The 23,227-nt window shown below is 36.0% G+C and overlaps 1 protein-coding gene and 1 non-coding gene across 7 annotated transcripts in view; both read left to right on the top strand.

Annotated features, from left to right (window-relative positions):
- The window catches only part of GULP1 (GULP PTB domain containing engulfment adaptor 1), a 257,106-nt gene that overhangs the window by 62,111 nt on the left and 171,768 nt on the right, over positions 1-23,227 (top strand). For 5 of the 6 annotated variants that reach the window (XM_068543865.1, XM_068543861.1, XM_068543864.1 and 2 more), the window contains exon 2: positions 20,956-21,082. The gene's annotated coding sequence lies outside the window, so the exon portion shown is untranslated. Of the gene's footprint in view, positions 1-19,519; positions 19,576-20,955; positions 21,083-23,227 lie in introns of those variants that run through there. The other variant, XM_068543863.1, reaches the window with a different exon arrangement.
- LOC137765571 (U1 spliceosomal RNA) lies at positions 1,992-2,150 on the top strand. Its single transcript, XR_011074217.1, has one exon. It is a non-coding gene; the product is annotated as a U1 spliceosomal RNA (small nuclear RNA).

The following is a 23,227-nucleotide window of genomic DNA, read 5'->3' as shown; positions in this document are numbered from 1 at the left end:
ATTTGTTATCTCTTGTCATTTTGCTAATAGCCATTCTAACAAGTGTGAGATGATATCTCATTGCGGTTTTGATTTGCATTTCCTGATGATTAGTGATGCTTGAGCATCTTTTGGATGTCCATTTCTAGTCAGAAAACATTGAGTGATTGATACATTTTAAAAATAAGTGATCAGTCTAACATTTTAGTTATATAGTGGATAATGGACTCAACTATATTCTTTTGGCTTTTAGGTCTTTTTATTTTGAGAAGAGAACCACAAATTCTTTTTGATTTTCTTAAAAATGCCAACACAGTTACAGGACAGTTACAAAGATGTATTGGAAGGCTTATCAATGATAATTTTCTTTATGGATAAATTTAACACTTTAAATTGGATTTGGATGCCAAAGAAATACATAAAAATTTCAAGTATCTATTACCCTGCTCTCACTTCCTTATATATTTTTAAACATTAATCTTTTCTTTCAACAGGTATGTGTTGAGTTATAATTATGTGGCAGGCATTGTACCAAATGTTGGAGATATAGCAGTGAGCAAAACAGATGTAGTCACTGATAATTACTTAGGCTCCAGAGCGAGCCTAATACAAGCTATGGAGGAGAAATAAATGGTGCTATGATTATGTTTAACAGTCCTTAAAATGAGTGAAAACACTGACATAAGCTATTATCTACTAACTCAAATTATCTATCGACCTAAACCAAATTTTTAGAACGTTTTTCTCCTCTAGCAGGTTAATAAATAAATTTCCTGTTATGTTTGTTTCGTGATTCTACAACCTGCAAAATCAAAACCTTTAATTGGGTTGTGATCAAATTTGTCTCATGGAAAAAGTTGTCATATTTTTTTTTTTATAAATTTATTTATTTATTTTTATTTATTTATTTTGGCTGCATTGGGTTTTTGCTGCTGCGTGTGGGCTTTCTATAGTTTCGGCGAGCAGGAGCTACGCTTCCTTGCAGTGCACGTGCTTCTCATGGCGCTGGCTTCTCTTGTTGCAGAGCGTGGGCTCTAGGCGCGCGGGCTTCAGTAGTTGTGGCTCTCGGGCTTAGTTGCTCCGTGGCATGTGGGATTTTCCCGGACCAGGGCTCGAACCTGTGTCCCCTGCATTGGCAGGCGGAGTCTTAACCACTGCGCCACCAGGGAAGTCCCTGTCATGTTGTTTTAAATAAACGTGGTGGTGAATAAAAATGACTTAATAGTTATGGATATAAGAGCCAGGTGAATTAAAAATTGATGCCCATTTAGTATTAATTTTAAGTTACCTGAAGAGAGGTGACAGGCCTAAAATAGTTGATTGTTCTTTTTCCTTATAATTTTAGACGGAAAATACTTTGTTTTTTCACATGACATTAACAGTACCATAGGACTTGTATTTGCAAATGATAGGACCAACAATGGATTAATTTCCAAAATATATAAACAGATTATACAACTCAATATCAAAAAAACAAACACCCCAATCAAAAAATGGGCAGAAGATCTAAACAGACATTTCTCCAAAGAAGACATACAAATGGCCAACAGGCACATGAAAAGATGCTCACAATCTCTAATTATCAGAGAAATGCAAATCAAAACTACAAAGAGGTGTCACCTCATTCCAGTCCAAGTGGCCATCATCAGAGTCTACAGATAATAAATGCTGGAGAGGGTGTGGAGAAAAAGGAACCCTCCTACACTGTTGGTGGGAATGTATTGGATTGGCCAAAACATTTGTTTGGGTTTTTCCATAAGATGTTACGGGAAAACCTGAACCAACTTTCTGACCAACCCAATACATTGGTGCAGCCACTATGGACAACAGTATTCAGGTTCCTTAAAAAACTAAAAATAGAGCTACCATATGATCCTGCAATCCCACTCCTGGGCATATATCCGGAGAAAACCATAACTCGAAAAGATACATGCACCCCAGTGTTCACTGCAGCACTACTTACAATAGCCAAGACATGGAAGCAACCCAAATGTCCATCGACAGATGAGTGGATAAGGAAGTGGTATATACCGTGATCACAAAGGTGGTTTTCCCAGGGTGAGGCTCATCCATTGCACTGCGGGTGTGCTGAGCCCTGTGATTTCCCCAAATGTGGGAAACTCGACTGCATAGTTTGTGGTAGTGGGGGACTGTGTTCACGCTCTCCCCTGAAAAAAAAAGTGGTATATATATGCAGTGGAATATTTCTCAGCCTTAAAGAAGAGTGAAAAATGCCATTTGCAGCAACATGGATGGACCTAGAGGTTATCATACTAAGTGAAATAAGCCAAAGACAAATATCATATGATATCACTTTCATGTGGAATCTAAAAAAAAAAAAAAGATACAAATGAACTTATTTACAAAACTGAAAGAGACTCACAGGCATAGAAAACACACTTCTGGTTACCAAAGGGGAAGGGTGGGGGGAGGGATAAATTAGGAGTTTGGGATGAACATACACACACTACTATGTATAAAATAGATAACCAACAAGGACCTACTGTATAGCACAGGGAACTATACTCAATATTTTGTAATAAACTATAAGGGAAAAGAATCTTAAAAAATATATGTGTGTGTAACTGAATCACTTTGCTGTACACCTGAAACTAGCACAACATTATAAATCAACTATACTTCAATAAGAAGAAAAAAAAAGTGAACTCAATTTGAGATGTTGCTTATATGTTGGTAAGCTTTAGGAATTGTGCAAGGTGATGTGTCAGAGTCCTTATCACAGAAAGGAAAGAATAGGTAAGTAAATAGAGTAGGAAAAATGTCGGGGGCTAGCTAAATGTAGAGGCTTTCAGTGTTTATTTTGTGATTGTTCCATATTTTATGACTATAGTTGCTTTAAAAATATCTTGATTATCAAGATTTGTTAACATTTTGTAACGAGATGTGAACTCTTCAGTGTCGGAGAATTTTGTTTCCCCCTTGGAAATAAGCTCCGCTGCCTCTTGATCTTCAATTCTCTTTGACTGACATCCTGTAGTTAGTGCCTCACGGGTTTGCGCTGATGATTTTACCTAGTTCATTCTCAGATTCTCTAGTTATGATCTTATAAAAAGTATCCCTCATGACTAAAAAGAATATATTCTGACCAAAACAGGCTTCATTTCTACTCTGAACTGCTAATAAATTTCAAACAGAAAGCTCTTCAATCCCAACCCAAAAAGTCTATACTTAGCATAGCTTTTAAAGAATCCTGATTGAGCACTGTAAACAACTCTATGGTTTTTTTTAACACTGATTTTTCAAGCAGTGAAAATTTCCTCTGCTAGAAACATTCCAAGGTTTTCATCACCTTTTCTGGCACCAAATCTTGGTTGTGTCAAATTGTGGAAAGCCCTTTGGCTGTAAGAGCTGCTTCCACCTGTGAAGCCTTTATTCTGATTTCTTAACAGGAAGATTGATTTAATTGTTAATGTTGACTGAGTCAGTGGTGAGCCATTTGGTCTTTGGTTGGGTAGGGCGTGCACAGTGTTTGATCTCTGTACACTTGGCAGTGCTCTTGTCTGATGGGATGCTGGAGGAAGAGACTGAGTGGAAACTATTTGGCTGCTGTTTTTGGAAGGATAGGAAGATACGACCTGCTTATTTTGAGGCAGGGCAATAAGACACAAACTGCCTTCTAGAAATTTTATTGTGGAAGTTGATATTTAATTTTATTATCAAGTTATAAAAACTGAAAAGTAAGTAGCCCAAAGAACAGTCTTGGTTTTAATATATCATGAGTTACCACACACTTGAAGGCTATTGTCATTCCATGCAATCACGGAAAGAGCTCCTCTTTCATGGTGACCTAAACCTGAAAACTTAATTATTTTCCCCAACAAATTAGCAATTTGAAGCTCTTTGCCTTTCTAAACTGTTTGTACTGTGTAATACTGAGCAGATGACAATTACAGATATCTTGGCCATTAGATATTAAGTGCTAAATATTGTATGCAGCATTCAAAACATGATCTGCTCTGTAAACGTATTTGATAGGAAGTAGGTGTCTTCATTTATGTCAATCACTCCTACATTTATTCACTTATTATTTTATGCCCCAGACACCTTTCTCTCCAGTCATTTTCAAGAAACACATACCTAAGCCTTATTTCATACTATTTAAGTTAGAAATGCATAGCGCCCAGGCATTTGTACATTTTAAAACCTTTTAGGGTTTGTAATATAAAGAGGAAAAGCATTGTTCTACATATGTAACTGACTTATTTCTGCAGGTGGTATAATTGATGATGCCTTACTCACCTGCACATGTTTATAAACAAAACATAACAGTGGACGGTTTATGATTCTTTTTGACACTGAACAGATGTGAATTTTATTCCCTTATTAAATGCCTGAGGGACTTAAAAGTACGCCTGTTAATTTGTTGCTTGTTCTTCTAAAGTCTTAAATTTACATTCATCGATGACTCCAGGCCTTTCACAGAAAGAGTAGCTACAGTTCTCCTAGCCATATGCCAAGATATTAAATGATTGTCTTTCTTTCACAAGCCTCTGAACATTGCAGAGTGTGGATTCTTTCTCTCTATTTCTTTCTCTATTATCTGATTTAGAAGGCTGCTAGGTAATACTGGCCAAGAGAGTAGAACATTCTTTGATTCCTTTGGTGTGCTCAGTGGCTTTTTCTATCAAATATGTGACAATTGAAGCATCTGAAGAATTATCACCACTTACTTCCAACCAGTTAAAGGAATAGAGTAGGTACACAAAAAGAAACTGATGCTTAATCGGAGGTGGGTTCTGTCTAATTAAAAAAACAAACAAACATGGATTTTAAAGACAGGTGGAAGATATAGCTGTCTAAGTGACTGGAAAGCCCTTTCCACTCTTCATTTCCCAGGAACAATGGAAATACTAAATTTTGAAAAAAATTATCTCCTTCCCAATTCTTAATATCTTTTCTATTGACATCATTGCCTATTTTTTCTTCTGGAAAATATTATTTTTATCACTTGTACTTGTGAGAATTCAGAGTTATAACATCTATTTTCCTTTGGTACTTTCAAAGGTTCATTTTTACACCTTTGAACAATTATAGTATGTCTTCGTGTGTGACATTTTTAGTCTATAGAAGGTGCTTGGTGCACCTGTGGATTTGAAGATGCTTTGCAATAACTTTGTGGTCACTCAGGGAATTGAATCCATTGAACAGGAACTATTGAAAGCAATGGATATGCATCAAGTAATGGTTGACGAGAGTTGGGTTTAGCAGTGCTTGCAGGGACCAAATTATGGAGGAGTGTAAAATTTATCCTGCAGAATCCAAGGATGCACTGAAGGATGGTTAATCGGTGGGTGGCAGAATCAAGATTTGCACTTCCAAGCTATTGTTGCCAGGAGGTAGAGTAAGATCTGGGGGAAACATATAGGTAAGGAGAGTTAGTCCGATTCAAGACAGAGTGTTATTAGTGTCTGGCAGAGGGAATGGAGAAGATGCAATAGATTCTAGAGCTCTTTTGAAAGTTAAATGGACAAGACATGGTGACAGGCTATAAGGAGTTGAGTAAAGGGGAGAAATATGATGTAACTTGAAGAGCTGGCAACATTTTCCTAGTTGAAAAATGTGGGAGCAGAGCAGCTTTGACAATCATGAAGATAAGGGCTTATTTAGACTTATCTAATTTGTGACACCTTTGGGAGCTGACCAGTGGCAATGGTCTTGCTAATTATACCTCATATGCTTGTGTAATATTGCTTATTATAGATTGTGTTTGCAGTTTTTCAAAAGGTATATTAAAAATCTTCAATTTACATGCAGTGGTTTTAATGTATGCTATGGCTACTTTATCATCTGTCTTATTTAGAACTAGCCTACCTCCCTCTGTGTTGCTCAAAAGAATCATTTGCTATAGTTAAATAAATAAATAAGTCCTTGTTGTTTCCTATCCGATCATCCTGCCGATGGTGCTCAAGTAATCAGAAGCCCTTTTGCAATGCTGTGCTGGCAAATACCAGAGAAATTCCTGTTGGCTTTCTTCGTGGGAGTTTGCAGTCCTGTTACATGGATGGGAAGTGCCCACTGAGAACACTTTCAGATTCCCAGGATTACCTGGGTAACTTATTGGTACAGAGATGTCTGTGGAGAGAATTCACAGAGGAAAGTGAAGATTTTACATCCCAAGCAGCATGTTCAGAGTACCAGGTTCATGGTACTAGGCCCTCAGCATCTGCACCCATGTTCTAATGAAGCCCAACTCATTTGGAGTGCTCTGTCTCCAAGAAGAGAGCTCACATATTTTTATTTGTTGTAGTAACAAACAGACAATGATTTTACCTTTGTATGTAGTTAGATTTTAGTTTATAAATGCAGATAAATAGAACATAAATTACTTGAGGGCAGAGAATCTGTCTTGTTCATCATTGTATCTCTTCCATCTGGACATATCCCTAACGCTCAATAAATATTGGTTAAATGAATGAATTTTAGTTACTGGAGCAATGATTCCAGTTTTTCTCTAATCTCAGCATTTGTCTGTCTCTCTGTGAACTGACGGAAGGGATAAAGGAGAGGGCACGGGCTGGGGAAGTTGCCTTAGCCATAGGGCAGACAGTTGAGTTCCAGTGGGTGGACAGAAGCATTGTGTCCAAGGTTACCTTAGACTACCTCCAGGCACTTTTGAGAAAATAGATTAGCCCTAGGAGTTCAGGATGAAGCAACAGGGAGCATTGACTTATGGGTCTGACACAGCCATGGAGAATCAGGTGGCATTTAATACATATATATCCTGGGCTTTCACAGGTGTTTTTTTTTTTTTTGAGTTCTAGGTCAGCCCATGTCATCGAGTAGGATTTATTTATCAAGTTTTAGTTCTGGAGGTGTGACAGAAGTACAGTATTATCCTAGAAACTCAGAAACAGGTACCAAGTTAATAACAGTTATATACCGAGGCCCACAGAAGGGGTACACAATTAGGAACGTGGGTGTCTATATCCTCTTACCAGAGTGGGTGGCTTCAGGAGGGAGGAGGCGGTGAGTCAGAACAATCAGCATGTCCTTCAGCCAGTAAGATGAGTGACCAACATCAATGAATGAGAAATGGAAAAGCCTACTTGCTCTCTTCCCTACTGGGCTTTGGCTCTAGCGTGGGTGGGTGGGGACCTGCAGTGAAGGCTGGGAGTAAGGATGTGGTGACGCTAATGGCACACTGTAAGCATTCGTCCTTTGCCTCCCTTCTCCTCCCCCCGTTGCATCCTTTCATTTCTCCTTTACATCCTTTCTACATCCTATCCTCTCTTCTTCTCCCTTTTGACCCTCTCCCTTTTTCTCATCCTCCTTCCTTCTTCCCCCCTGCAGGATATCATTTTTAAGTATGGGAAAAATTCTGTACCTAATATTTTATAATATAGGAAAATAAAATCGAATATATAAATAAGGATAATCTAGGAAAAAAATGTATGGACTACCTGGTGTTGGGAGGTCCATAAAATTGAAAAGAATGTATTATATTTTTTTAAGCCTTGAGTTAAAAAAATGTTTTACGCGTAGCAAAGAAAATACAGAAGCCGTAGATAAATTGTGTTTGCTTTATTGTAAATTGTGTTTGCTTTATTGTTCTTATAAAGAATGAGAAAAATCAGCACAGATTTGTTTGTTTTTGCTTTTGAATTAGCTGTAGGAGAACAGATGTCTACAAGATGTAGAGCATATTTTCTTTTTTGGAGAGTACACTTTTTTCAGTGATTTGAGCTGTATAAATTTGTGTGGCTTTTTTTCCTTTTCATTGGATTACTATAATTCTTTGAGAATGTATTAATTTGATACCATTTTTTTTCTATTATTTTTACAATGTTATATATGGTGAAGTTTTGTTCATTTGTGGTTTTGAGACTGATTCCTTAGGTGACTGTTGAGCCCAGACAGAAGAGATGATGTTAGTTTCTTTCGATGCGAGGAAAAGGGCTCACTCAGGTTACTTCAGTAAGGTTATGTTTAGGAATGAAAAAGACAGGCGTCCCAGACATGTGTCCAGCCTTTAAGGGAATCCAGGGAAAATGGACTGAGATTCAGAAATGGGAAGTAACCAGTACAGCTCTGAGCTGATTGCCTCTCTGCCCCCTAGTGACAGAGTTGATTCTCTGCCACTGGAACGATGTAGCTCCCTTCTGTCTGCTTTTCCTGCTGCTACCAGCATCCTCTCTCTTTATATTTCTCTTTCTTCTGACTCAGTTTCTGATCACTCATAGTCGTTATTCTTCATGATTTCTACTGCCTCAGAACATCTGTTAAACATTTTCTCCCTGCGTCTTATTTTTCTGCCCCAAATAGTCTGATTCTCTTCCATGTCAGAGTTCAGAATCTAGAACATGTCCTTGGTTCAGGTAACCCACTGTTACTTTGTTTAGGTGGAGCTTTTGCACGAGGTCCCACTTAAGCCTTAGATGATGTAGCCTTAGCTCAGGTGCTCACTCTGGTCTCCTCAGAGGCCAAGGGTTATGCCAAGTGCTTCCTGGCAGGTTAATCTCTTAGCAGGAGGATGAGGGCAGGACCCTTACAGATGGGATTTATTGGCACGGCAGGCATTTTGGGAGAAACAGATGGCCAGTTTGCCTATAGTGAGAAATTACTTGGGCACAAGGAGTGCAGTGGTTAGAGAACCCGAAGCACGAGCCCAGTGACCTGCTCATCCTTGGCCCTCCATGTATTGGGGCCTTGATGAAACAATCAATAAATGAGAAATAATTGTTCCTCACTTAGTGTTAGAGGCCTTCCTTGACTCTCATTGCATATTTTATTTATCACCCTCATTTAATTCACAAATTTTTCTTTCCAACTTAATTTTCATTTACTACTTTATGGGTTATTTCAGCCCATAGGTGGGGCTTAAAAATATATAAACAGCTTCTAAAGGGAGTTAAACTTATTTGATAATGGAGACATCTGTAAGTAGGTAAGGCTCTTTCAGTTTTAAAAAGTGATAAAGATTGCATCTCAAGAGTGTTGTCTCTCTCTTGGATAAATTACTTATCTGCAAAGTCCCTGAGCAGATACTCAAATAGTACACAGGTAACACTGGCAAAAAGCAGAGTCACTACAGATAACTCAAGTTCATTTCTTTTTATGGCTGAGTAATATTCCATTGAGTGGCATGTACATATATAAACTACTAAATGTAAAACCGATAGCTAGTGGGAAGCAGCCGCATAGCACAGGGAGATCAGCTCGGTGCTTTGTGACCACCTAGAGGGGTGGGATAGGGAGGGTGGGAGGGAGGGAGACGCAAGAGGGAAGAGATATGGGGATATACGTATAAGTATAGCTGATTCACTTTGTTATAAAGCAGAAACTAACACACCATTGTAAAGCAATTATACTCCAATAAAGATGTTAAAATAAAAAAAGAAGAAAAGCAGAGTTAGAATTTTTAAAATGTGAGAGGAGGTTGTCTTTAAATGTATATGCTTTTAAATGTATGTGTTGCTTCTGTTTGTGTGTGTGTGTGTGTGTGTGTGTGTGTGTATGTGTGTGGTTTTATTATTGTTGTTAGTTTTTTTATTTGTTTGATTTTTGGCAAGGTGGAACTTGATAACCTATTCATAAGACTTTTCTCTCTTCTAGCGGTCTTTTGGCTGTTTCTCCCCCAAATCTTTCCCATGTATCTACTGAGCATGTACTATGTACCAAGCACAAAGAAAGTGATGCAGTTTTTATCTAATTCAGATAGACAGTAAGCCTGTGATTGCTGTACTTATAATTCAGCTGGCAAGATGTAAATAGGTTGAAAAATATGGTTTCCTTGATTAGGCAGCAATTTTCATTGTGTACAAGCACCTGGTATATTCTTTCAGACTTCACACTGTGTCTTGTTTTCTTCTGTAAAAGCTCTTCTTGTCAGGTTCTAATAGACAAAAAATAAATTTCATCATTATTTCATTGATAATAAGCAATTCATAGCTTAGAATAATTTTCTCACAAAAGCATGCTTTAGCTACAATGGGTGAGGGATTTTCTTTCCCAGTATTATCAATAACAATTTAAAGTTCACCAAAAATGTGTGAAATAAAAAGACAATTAGTACACAGGACTTTAGCTTGCAAACTAGATGTGTTACCCTCTAGTCGTGAATAGAAAGTAGAATTATTGAGTTGTGGTGTCTTGGTTCTGATGCTTGTAATTCATCTCTCAATATTGACTGTATTGATTTTCTTTTTGGAAAAATAAGGAAACACAGCCCTACATATGGGCAGGGTTATTTTGAAAATAAAATGTTGTTATACCAGTGAAAACATTTTGAAAACTTAGAAGAACCTAAAAGATTAATCATCATCAGTGGCTCACCTAGTTTAAATAGATTACTATTTAGAAATTAAGAATTAAGTTAGATGCAAGCTCCTAATAAGATGACATCTATTTTTGCTTTTATAATAACAAGTTATCATATGCTTACATGTCTGATTCCTCTACTAGTTTCGAAGCTCCATTTCTTCATCTGTATCCTGAGGGTAGAGCACTGAGCAGGTATTTAATAAATGTTCATTGGATGAATAAAACTGGGGAGGATATGAGGAAAGAACATCCTTATAACATCATAGTCTGATTATTACAAATTAGAGAACTAGCTTTCAGTCCTATTTTGGACACAGGTAAATCTTTTAAACAGGTACCTTGCTCATTGTTTCCTCTTTGCCTCAATGTATGAAATTGGAAGTTTTTTGTTTCTGTAATTTCACCTCTTTTGCTGTTCACCTTTGTTGCTCTTTTACAGTAAAACATTAAGAGGATGTGCTCTTGGTGATATCTTTGTCGATATTAAATGAAGTCTTCATTGCCTAAAAGAATGTACTGTACTGATTTGATTTTAAATGCTTTCATGCATAGCAAAGAGATGAAGACTGGTTTGCCCAGTTTTATCTAGTCATGAGTGCTCCAGAGGAGTGACCTGCTATGGCTAATACTATTACTTTCCTCATAATAATAGATTCAGAACATTAAAAGACTTTTCTTTTATCATTTACTTTTTTTAAAATAAAGTTTTATTAAATTAAATTAAATTAATTAATTAACTAATTAATTAATTAATTTTGGCTGCGTTGGGTCTTCATTGCTGCGTGTGGGCTTTTCTCTGGTTGCTGTGAGTGGGGGCTACTCTTCGTTGTGGGGTGCACAGGCTTCAGTAGTTGTGGCACGTGGACTCAGTAGTTGTGGCTCATGGGCTCTAGAGCGCAGGCTCAGTAGTTGTGGTGCACGGGCTTAGTTGCTCTGCAGCATGTGGGATCTTCCTGGACCAGGGCTCGAACCCGTGTCCCCTGCATTGGCAGGCAGATTCTTAACCACTGCACCACGAGGGAAGATGTAACCACCACGCCCTACTTCTTTTAACTACTCACAGTTTGGAAATTAGGCATAGTTGGTATTACATGTTTTTCTATTTTCTGTGGCTCAGTGTTGAATTCTAATGACATGTCTTTGCAAAAGTTTACATGCATGTGTGGACTCTGATATCACTTGTTAGAAAAGGGAAATCTGGCTGTAAATTTTACCTTTTCAGCACAAGTCATAAATGCTCCTGGAATACATCTTTTTTTTTTTTAACATCTTTATTGGAGTATAATTGCTTTACAATGGTGTGTTAGTTTCTGCTGTATAACAAAGTAAATCAGCTATACGTATACATAGGTCCCATATCCCCTCCTTCTTGCGTCTCCCTCCCACCCTCCCTATTCCACCCCTCTAGGTGGACACAAAGCACCGAGCTGATCTCCCTGTGCTATGCAGCTGCTTCCCACTAGATATCGGTTTTACATTTGGTAGTGTATATATGTCCATGTCACTCTCTCACTTCGTCCCAGCTTACCCTTCTCCTTCCCTGTGTCCTCAAGTCCATCGTCTACATCTGCGTCTTTATCCCTGTCCTGCCCCTAGGTTCTTCAGAACCGTTTTTGTTTTTAGATCCCATATATATGTGTTAGCATACGGTATTTGTTTTCCTCTTTCTGACTTACTTCACTCTGTATGACAGACTCTAGGTCCATCCACCTCACTACAAATAACTCAATTTCATTTCTTTTTATGGCTGAGTAATATTCCATTGTATATATATGCCACATCTTCTTTATCCATTCATCTGTCTATGGACACTTAGGTTTGGAATGCATCTTTTTTGGCTTAGTAATATGATCTGCTCTTTGTATTGTCCTTTACAGTTTTGAAAGTGCTTTCATACATAACTCCTTTACAAATACCCCAGTAGAGAGGGAGGATAAGTGTTATAGGTATCTTGTTACAACTGCTCTGTAGGTTACTTTGACCTAACTTACCTATAAAATATTTGATGTCAAATAAAATTAGACTTGACCTAATTATGTTGACATTTCCACACCTCTTACTATTCCCATAAATCTGTGAACCAAGAAAACGCTTGCTGTATCTATGCTAAATTATATCATTGGGTTTTGAGACCTTGTGTCTCAGGAGATTAGGCTCAGATGAGATGATTGCAATCTTCTTTGCTCACAGATAGGAAGCTATCTTCATTTATCACAGAGTAACTGAAGAATAACTGAAAGAGTTTGAGATATTTTTTGTCTTTTGTCAAGTCAAGATAGAAATGTCTCTCTTCTGGTGAGGAAAATGTGTAACAGAGAAGGCTGAAGAGAAAGATGTTTATAGCTTGGGTAAATATAATGCTTGTTTATTTTAAGTGTTTTATATATTTATTTTATAGCACAGTCTCTATCCTGAGAGGTCAGGGGAAAGAATGATTCAAATATATATTTATAATCTATGACTTCTTTCTTTGGTGATTATAGTTTGTTGAATTCTGTTTGAGATGGGGCTTAGGTGTAAAAAGAGGGGGTAAAATGGAGAGAAGATTCTAGAAGAGAATCAGGTGCCTTTGGGGAGCAATGCATATTTAGATAGTATATTTAAACCTATTTAAGAAAAAAGGAAAGTGACCATAATTTTTTTTTTCTTAACAAAGGAACAATGAAGAAAAATGAACTTCAGTAAGTGAAACTTTTATTTCTTTATAGCTAATATTTGGGGAGAACTTTTTGGTGCCTTATGATATCTTGCACACCCAGTCTTAAAAATGAAATTGTGAAATTGTAGACCCAGGTATCTTATATATCCTAAGGTCTTTTATAAAATAAAGTTTATTTTTCCAGTTCTATAAACACTGATAGTTCAAGTCTTTTTTTTTTTTTTTATATAGGTCATTCAGATACCACATAGTTGATATCAAATCCTTATCAGACAGTGAAAGTCTATAAAAGGTCTAGGTGTCAAAGCAGATAGTTGCTTTAGGAACTTCTAGACCAGTTAGTAAGGCACAAAAGATGTACTTACCTAGTGTCTTTCTGAAAAGCTTCAAAGAAATAAGGAAGTACCTTATTAGAGTATAATCAAGTTGGAATAATTCTCTTCAGCTGCCAATCAGCTTTTTATTTTCTTTCACATAAACCATAATATTAATTCAGCAGGAAGGAAGAGATATTATTCATCTTGTGTAATTTTTTAACTAGTAAAGCTCCACATTTCTTATTGCATATCAGATTTATTAAGTTGTTCACATCTATCCTGAATCTGTTTATTTATAATTGCTTAAACCAATCACATTTATACTGTCTTCAGCAGAAGTGAAGATGGGATTAATGTCATACTCCAACCTAAATTTAATGAAAGGGTATACTGTATGATTTCCTAAGAAAACACAAACGTTTTAAAGTATGTTTTGCCCTCCTAATCCTGAAAAATCTACTGCAGGCACATTATGTCCCTTTTCAGCTTCCAACAACAACACATACCTTCAAAACACCAAAAAGAGTTGCTGAATGACAATTTTGTAGAAAATTTTTATTGTTTTTAACATATCAATCATTTTGGCCCATTATTATTTTATACTGTGAGCTCAATTTAGCAAAATCACGTACAAATTCACCAAAATGTGTATTACACATTAGTAAATAACATATTTGAGAGTGATTATTTGGTTGTACTTGAAACAAAACCAATTAAAACTCAGTTAAGCAAAACAAAATATGTATTGGTTATCATAATTGAAAGTTCTGTAGTGATGCTTCAGACATGGCTGGATCCAGGCCCTCACTCTCATAGCTTTGTTTTCCAGTGAGTTGGATTCATTTTTGGGCAGGAATCCTGAAGACAAAATAGCCACTAGACTTTCAATCCCCCAGTTAATCAACTCAAGTGAATAGGGATTGTTTCTTTCTAAATAGTTTTAGAAAAGGGTTGATTTGATTTTCTTTGTTTTAACTTAGTCCAACTTTCCATTCCTGAAATGAATAATTATGACTAGGGTTATGGTGCGTTTACTGGCCAGTCCTGGACCTAGAATCACCCTCAGGCAAACATAACTACCAGGAAGGAGGAAAGAAGTGCAGGTCTGCAAGGGAAACCCAGGGTGCTATCATGAGAATGTATTTTGTTTTGTCGTTGTTTTTGTTTTGGTGAGAGGTGGTGGTGACAGCAAAGCACAATGTATGTATATATTAAATTAAATGAAGAGTGAAATGTGCACCATTATATATAAGTCCCATTGAGCAAAAGAGCAGCAGTTTAAATTGGTATACTAATACTTTGTGATAGAGCAACATAAAGAATGATTGCAAAACCTCGATACTGAAAATGTTTGATTGCTGAAGAAAGGCCTTGGAACATAACCAATCATACAAAATACTTGTGATCATAGCATGTCTGAGACTTTCTCATCTGTAAAATAATAATTATTTGGTTAACAGTAGATACTTTTATACACCTTTTTTGTGCTGAATTATATTGCTATAGGAGGTATTGCAGATTTTATCAAATAGTGTCTGTATAATTTAAGTTAATTATATCCAATTATGGATGATATTGCACTCAATTTAGAATAGAGACAAGGATTAGTAAAACTCTTCTCCCCACCTTTCCTTAACTGTGGGAAATTGGAACACTGTATTACGGCTCGCTGAAATTTGCCTTTAAATACATTACTCATTTCATGGATATTAACATGAATAAAATTAAACTCCACAGGACTGGAAAAATTAAACTAATGACTTTTTATGTAATCCAAGTTAATGAGTGCTTTCTGGTCTAATTTTTCATTGAGGAATCAACCACAGTTTCTTGATTCCCTTCATTATGGGACTATTTACAAAAATGCTTAATAAGAGCCTGTATTGAATAGGTGCTCTGTTTCCATACACACTGAAATATATTTACACATTTTTACAGTTTTTTGTAGCAATATAAGGTCTTTTAAAAATTAAGTGTGGCTTTTAGGGTAGGTGTTTTATAAATTTTTCTTTAATTACCTGAATATGTTTTTTTTTCAAATTTATCTAATTAATTAATTGATTTATTTTTGGCTGCCTTGGGTCTTCGTTTCTGCGCACGGTCTTTGTCTAGTTGCGGCGAGCAGGGGCTACTGTTCGTTGCGGTGCGAGGGCTTTTCACTGCGGTGGCTTCTCTTGTTGCGGAGCACAGGCTCTAGGCGCACGGGCTCGGTAGCTGTGGCTCGTGGGCGCTAGAGCGCAGGCCCCGTAGTTGTGGCGCACAGGCTTAGTTGCTCCGTGGCATGTGGGATCTTCCGGGACCAGGGATCGAACCCATGTGCCCTGCATTGGCAGGCGGATTCTTAAGCACTGCGCCACCAGGAAAGTCCCCTGAATATGTTTTTAATGTGTTAAACTACTATACTAAAGAATAGTGATTCATAATTTTCATCTTCTGAGATGAAGGAAGGAAGGAAGGAAAGAAGAGTGGAAAGAAAGAAGGCAGGAAGGAGGAGGGAAAAAAACTGGGGAATACTTGGGAAAAATTCTGTTCCTAAATAACTTGGTGCTGAAATTTGTATTTGCAGTGTTTTAGAAGTAGTCTTAGTGTTAGGAGATAAACTAAATATGATGACTAATTCAAAAAATTAAACCTAATTAAATCTAAAATATATTAGACAAATAAAATTTTAACAATTAACTAAATAAAATTTTTGACACTTTTGATAGTGACTTAGTTGCTTTAAAACCTTTGTGTCAATTCATAGCTAAGGTCTTAATTTAAGGATTAGCGACTTACATGATTTTGTGTTTAAAATATGTAACTGACATTAAGGGAAACTCTAAAATAAAAACCAGTCTTTCCTAATTCAGCGGAGGAGTTGAGGAAATGAATATAGTTATCTGAGAGAAGAGCAATGAAGGCAGGCAGAAGGAATAAAAAGTTAAAAGGTCCTGAGACTTAATGTTTGAATCAAAGTCTCAAAAAACCTCATTAAAACATAAAAATAGGGCTTCCCTGGTGGCGCAGTGGTCGAGAATCTGCCTGCTAATGCAGGGGACACGGGTTCGTGCCCTGGTCTGGGAGGATCCCACATGCCGCGGAGCAACTAGGCCCGTGAGCCACAACTACTGAGCCTGCGCGTCTGGAGCCTGTGCTCCGCAGCAAGAGAGGCCGCGACGGTGAGAGGCCCGCGCACCGCGATGAAGAGTGGCCCCCGCTTGCCGCAACTAGAGAAAGCCCTAGCACAGAAACGAAGACCCAACATAGCAATCAATCAATCAATAAATCTTTAAAAAAAAAAAAAAAAAAAACATAAAAAGAAAAAGCACACCAAAAGGAAAATAAAAATTATAAATTAATTATTTAATAAATTAAACACATAAAAGTTGTACTTCACTTGCAGTTAAAGAAGTACACATTTCAGAAAAAGAGACAATTTTTTGACAATCAAATTGTCAAAAGATGAGAAAAAAAGTCATTGCTGGAAAGGGTGATTTGAAATTAACATTATCATCTGCCATTGGTGGGAAGTCTATTTTGGTATATCTTTCTAGAAAGCGTCTTGGTGGTATGTAAGAAAATACTTCAAAGATCAAATACTTTTTCACCTAGTAATTTAACTTCTAGGAAGCCATAATAAAGGAATAACGTGAGATGAGCACAAATATTTATGTATGAAGATATGTATTGCAGTTCTATTTATAGTATGAAAGTGTGGAACTTTTGAACAATTCATCGTAAGTAAAAATAATTGTCTTGAATTACTAGGTCCTTTTTTTTTTAATGTACTGGGCACTGTGGATTATCTCATTTATTTCTTTCTACATTTATGTAATATATAGTTAAGTGTTTATTTGTTAATTTCCCTACCCCTGTGTTTATAATAGACCAGCTTTTCCTTGGTGGAACTCATCTTTCATCATGTGTAGTAGCCATGTGGCTAAGGAGAACTGACGTTATTGGTATCTCGAATGGCCTAAGCCCATCAGTGATTCTATACCCCCAGTGATTGATTAGGGATGTGTATGTGTGTGTGTGTGTGTGTGACCTTATTGACTCAATAAGAGTAAATCCCAGAACTTTTGATTACTGACTGAAGGAGAAATGCTTCCTCCTTTAGCTCTCACTCTTGGCTTTGCTCTGGCTTTCTTGCTCTTTCTTTTTCTTTTTCCCCCCTCTTTCCTCCAAACATTGCTGAGATTTCCGTTCTTTTCCCTAGTCAGATGTATTTTCCTCTTCAAATTCCCATTGCATTAAAAAGTTACTGTACCCTGGTATGAATTTCACTCTGCCATACATCATTCATTAACTCAAGTAAATTTTTAGTCTGTGGCCAGTTGTCACTACTTCGAATTCATCTTAGTGCCTATGCTGTGTTTTACATAAAAGGCTCTAAATATTTGAGAGGTCAGAGTTTGTGAAGAGTTAATGTTAAAAAGAACAAAGACTTTACCTTAACCTATTTATACTGAAAAATATAATAGCTAAAAGTTTCACAGAAAGTTGCTTAGGTTTTCCACTGATTGCAGCAGAAAGAGTGAATGACTTGATAATTGTTCTCCTACTTCTTCTAATTAGGAAAATTTCCTGCTGGTGACAGCTTCAAAGCACTGCTAAAAATTTCATGTCAAATGTAGAGGAATGAACTAGATTTAATTTGTTTTCAAATTGGTGAATTTAAAATTGATATTAATTCTGAAATAGTTTGTCATGTCTCAGCCTGTGTCACTTTTCTCTTTACCATTTTGAGAGTGGAGAACTTAAAATGCACATGGAACAAAAAGGAATGATGTCAATTCTTGGTTCAGACTGACATCTCTGAGAATAGGAAAGGCCTGGATCAGGGTTGTCTTGGTCTTGCTCTCTTCTTACCTAAATTAAATCCCAAGCACCATTCCCCTTTTATGTCTTACAAATATGAATGCCTTGAGTCTATTTCTATTTTGCATTGCCATTTAACAAATATACACAAATTTCTAAGGAACAATTTACTTGTCTCACCTTCTCCCTTTCACGGTCTCTTCAGAGCTACATTTACCACATGGTCGACCTAAAATACATTTTCTTGCACCACTTCCCTGTTTTATCATACTCACATCACCTTTAGGATAAAATCCAAATTTTAGCATGGCATTCAGGAGGCTTCTTGATATGGCCTTACCTTACTGCAAAAAGTTCTTATTAAATAGTTTCATAAGCATTCTATTTTCAAATCATATATACCTGACCACTGGCCTGTCCTTAAAGGTGGCATGTTCTTTCTTATTACTGTACCTTTGCTTATGATATTCCCTCTGCCAACCAATTTCTTCATTGGACAACTTCTAAACTGGTGGTTCACAGGTTCCATCTTCTTAAGGAAGAAGACAAGTAAAAATACCTTTAAACCTGGCTTGTTTGTTTAGGTTGGTTTTGTTGTGTGTGGAATATTTAAAGATACAAGGGTTGCATTAACAGATAGAGGCATCTAGTCATATTGCAATGTTCATAATGGTTTTCTTAAACTAATACTGTTGGAAAAAAATGAAGGTTTTGGTAAAGAAACGGTTGGCTTCATTTAATTTCATGTACCTCTTCAAATTTCATAATATGTAATAAATGGTGGCAAAACAGTATAAAATTGAGTGTGTTATGTTCATACTAAAATTTTAAGAATCATTCACATTGGAAATCAAGATTTTATATTTTAAAATAAAAATATGTTCAAAAGAGCAGCTCATAAGCATATCTAATTTTTTGCAAGAATATTTAAAGTGCTCTTTAAATGAACAAATCTAATCATATCAGACAGTGGAATAATACATCCACTTCACAGTATATATCACTTTCCTGCAAGAAGAAAGATAGAAGTAGGCACAAGTTCATTCTTGTTTTTTGATGTGGGTATTTTTGTGCTCTTCTTTATGCTGTCACATTGCATAAAATATTCTAGGTTGAAAAGTATTTTCCACAGTAAGAATGGATTTCAGTCAATCTGCGATAGAAATAAAAGCTGTGGGTATAAGTTGAGTTAACCATTTTAAGGAAAATATTTACTTTGCTATACTGTTTGGAATGGGATTTTTTTTTAACAGTTTTCTTTTTAAACAAAGTTACTTATGTTATCTTGGGTGATTTCTTTCTTATTTCATTCCATTAGACCAACATTTGCACAAAATAAGTAAGGAAATAACCATTACGCTAAAAAAGAACTAATTTTGTCTCCTTTTTTCTCCCCCTTCCCCAAGCAGACAAAAGAGAAAAAATGATCTGGTTAATCACTTTGGAAATCATGGCACAGTTTCATGGCTACCTTTTAGCTGTGCCATGTTTGAAATTTCCTGTCCAGGATGAACAGATCTATTTCTAAAGCTGGAAGTAGGTGATAATGCAGCCTTTACATTTTGAGGAAAGATAAGATGAATTGTATCATTTATATATACCCTAGGAGTCAATGCTAAGAGAATACCATGCATATGATTTAATAAATAACAGCATCATTGGGTAGATAAACATTTTTTTCACTAACATTATAAAGTATCTATAAATGGCCTTAAAATATTCCCTGCTCATATTTTAATTCAGATTTTACAATCGTTGCTCTCTCTGCTAGATGCTATTGATGATCTGCCTATAATCCCACTCCCTTGTCATCTCCCAAATAAGCTTTTTTTACTTGAATTATGTGCCTCTGGGGCCTCCTAAACTAAGATCCCTTCTTTCTGTATCTCTAAAGTTATGATAGAAACTGAAAAAGAATATGGTGAACAAATAGATAAACAGGCTTCTAAAGAAAATTGTGGCTAAGTTAGAAACAGATAGTTTCAGAATATTCAGATGGCTCAGATACAAACAAAGAGTCAGAAATAAAGTATTTGAGATCCGTCTTTAGTCTATAATTTGAGAAAGTCAAGAATACAGGTCTGGCTTTGAGAAAGTCAAGAATACAGGTCTGGCTTTACCAATGGTCTGTATCAGAGTTATGGAGGGAGACACAACAAAAGAGTTAGATATGTTTTTGTACTTGTGTTCCTCCTCCCCCTCAAAAAAAAAAAGCATATTTTTGCTGTTTTGGCAAGAAGAAATACTATGAATTTTTTTTGCTGCTATTGAATTTATGTCAGAGGTCCATTTGAAATGATGGAATTAAGGGAAGGCATAATTTGTGCTGTTGCATCTGGAAGGACTTTTTCCTTTTGTGTGTTGGAATAAAAATGTAAGAATCTTAACTAGCCGCTGTGTCTGTTCTAGTTAACAGCATGAGAATAAATAGAAGGGTGAGCTACCTAAATGTTTCTCCGTAGCAGGTGAAGTGGAATGAAAGTTAACAAAGATCAGTGCTTTCTAAAATTCTGTTTCACCTTCTTAATCCGGGACAGAGTATGCTCTTGGTTAGTCTAATTAGCTAATAAGTGAAGGAGACAGCTGGGCCTAGTTGTCGTACAGCCTGAGGGAGAAAGGGGGTATATGGTCAACCAGCTATCACTGTTCTTTAATAGTAACATATCCATGAGTTAAAACATTTAACTCATTATCTAGCAATCCTACTATTTGCCCTTATCTAACAATCTGTTACTCTACCTTTTCAAAAAAATGACATGCTTTACCATTGTTTTCCTGTTACTGGGTAACTTTCTTGAACTTTCACAAGAAACGTAATTGGAATTTTAGAATATGCATTGTAATATCTAAATTAAAATACACATAAAAATAATTATTGATTAATTCTACTGAGTCCAATTTTAATTTTATTTTTAGTTATGTGTAATTTCATCTGATATACACAAGAGAGAAAGTAATTGAAGGCAAGTTCAGATGGGAACTGTATGATTGAAAGTCAAGTGTCTGCATATTCCTTCAACTATATTTGAACATACCTACCCAGGTAAGAATAAGTGATTGCTTGTTTATATACTTAATACCATTTGGAAAAAAGATTTGAAGCTATAAAAAAGTTTTTACTTTGTACTGATTATTTAAAAAGATAGTTTTATTATATGAAATGGTACAATACATAAAAGCAAAATAAAATTGAAATCGTGAATGAGTCTGTTTTCTAAAAACAACTTCTGTTACCTGTTTGTTCTATAGCATTTGATTTTTGTTTTGTTGTTTTTTTCCTTTAAACAACATTAGGCTAATATACGTATTCTTTGTTGAATTTCTTTATTATTTTTATAACAAATCTATTTTGTTCTATTTGAGAATATGAATTAATGCTTCATATTTTTCATTGTTATCTGTTAATATAAATGATTAAAAAATTTTTTAGGTTGGGTTTATTACTTGGAGAATATCCTTATGGATAAATTTATATATATATATATACATACATATATATAGTGCTCATTTTGCATGCTAAATGTTCCTAAAATTAGCATCACTGGCTCAATGGCTATAATATTTTAAAGGCTTTTTATTCTTATTGCTGAATTTACCTCCAGAAGGTGATAATGAGTTATAGACCCGTTGACTTATATTTTTTCATTCAAAAATTTTCCCTAACAAAACCGAGTTTCCCTAACAAACCTAGTCACTTGGGCAGGTGAACATTTAAATGCACGGCCAATTGGAGTAAAGATACAGAGCTGAGAAAGCCAGGGGATATTCGGGAAATTGGAAGCATAGGGTAGATATAGCAGAGTAGTGGCAAATAGGTTCTTGTGATTTGGATTCCTATACTATTATGGCATTTATATTTCATCATTATGTGATGAGGGACAGTTGCAGGGGAATAAGATGGTCCATGTTTTATTCTAAGCAGCTTAATCTGGAAGTGATTTCTGTGTTAGACTAATGAAGAGAGAGCAAACCCAAAAGGAGGGAGAATAATTTGTAGGCTTTTCTGTTTTATTTTTATCAACAGCTGTTTAAACACTTGCTATTTGCCAGGCACTATGGTAGGAACTGTAGAAAAAAAGATGAAAAAGACATAATCCTCACTCTTGAGGCTCTTATAGTATAGTGGGTGAGACATGCGTGGCAAACAAAGGAATATAATACACCATGACAGCGTAACAATTGAATCATATTCAAGGTAAGATTAACTGGTAACTAGTTATATTGAGATGCAGGTACTGGGTTATCAACTGAGGTGATTTTCCCAAAGACATCGAGTCTGATCAAGGTTACACTAGAAGCAGTGTTTCTAAACTTTGCAAGAATTCAAACAGGAATCAATGAAACTTTAGGACGAAAGTAGTGTCAATGAAAAACAAAGCAGTGGTAGAAGTGGTGGGAGGTTAAGGAGAGGGTCTTTTATCTTAGGCAAGAGTGGCATGTTGGTGGCATTACAGATATGGGGAAAAAACCAGCAAAAGTAGGATTTTTGTCATGGTAGAATAATAGGTTTAGTTTTGCTTTGTTCTCTCACTGCTGTTTGCTCATACATTTGCTGGAGCACTCATAGCATTTTGAAATTTCATTGCAATTCCTTACGTAATTGAGAATCCATTTATTTACTATGAAAAGTGGTATGCGTTTCCTTAAAAGTACAAATATGATAAGAGTAAAAATAAGTTACATCAAACAAAACATATGAAGTAAAGACCTGATTTTATTCGTAGCCACTGTATATATAATTTAGCTTTAGCCTTTCCAGCAATCACAAAAGTGGATATATGTTCTTGCCCTAAGAGCTTAAATAAATTTATTATAGACGTCTTAGTGTAATGGACAGGAAAATTGTCCTTACCACTTAGGGGTGCCTTAAATTTTGCATTGTTGGAAGGAAAGGGAACTTTGTTAACACATAGTTATAAGTAGGTAAGTTTGTGGAAGTTAAGAATTCAACTTCTCCAGAAAGTCTCTCCTGATTTTTGGAACCAGGACCAGATCTTTCTCCCTTATATTATGTACCTTAACACCGTTTACATTCCTTGGTCATATCATGCATTGTGGTTTTGTCTATCATTTCCTGAGACTATGATTCTTGAGGATTGGGTCGTCATTTATCATTACAGATATAAATTGAAATCTAAATAAAACTCACCACAATGTTGGTTTCATAGATACTCTACAAATATTTCTT

The sequence above is a fragment of the Eschrichtius robustus genome, chromosome 5 (assembly GCF_028021215.1).
Source record: "Eschrichtius robustus isolate mEscRob2 chromosome 5, mEscRob2.pri, whole genome shotgun sequence".
NCBI lineage: Eukaryota > Metazoa > Chordata > Mammalia > Artiodactyla > Eschrichtiidae > Eschrichtius > Eschrichtius robustus.
Note: the sequence above shows the minus strand (reverse complement) of the source record. Positions and strands in the feature narration are given on the sequence as shown.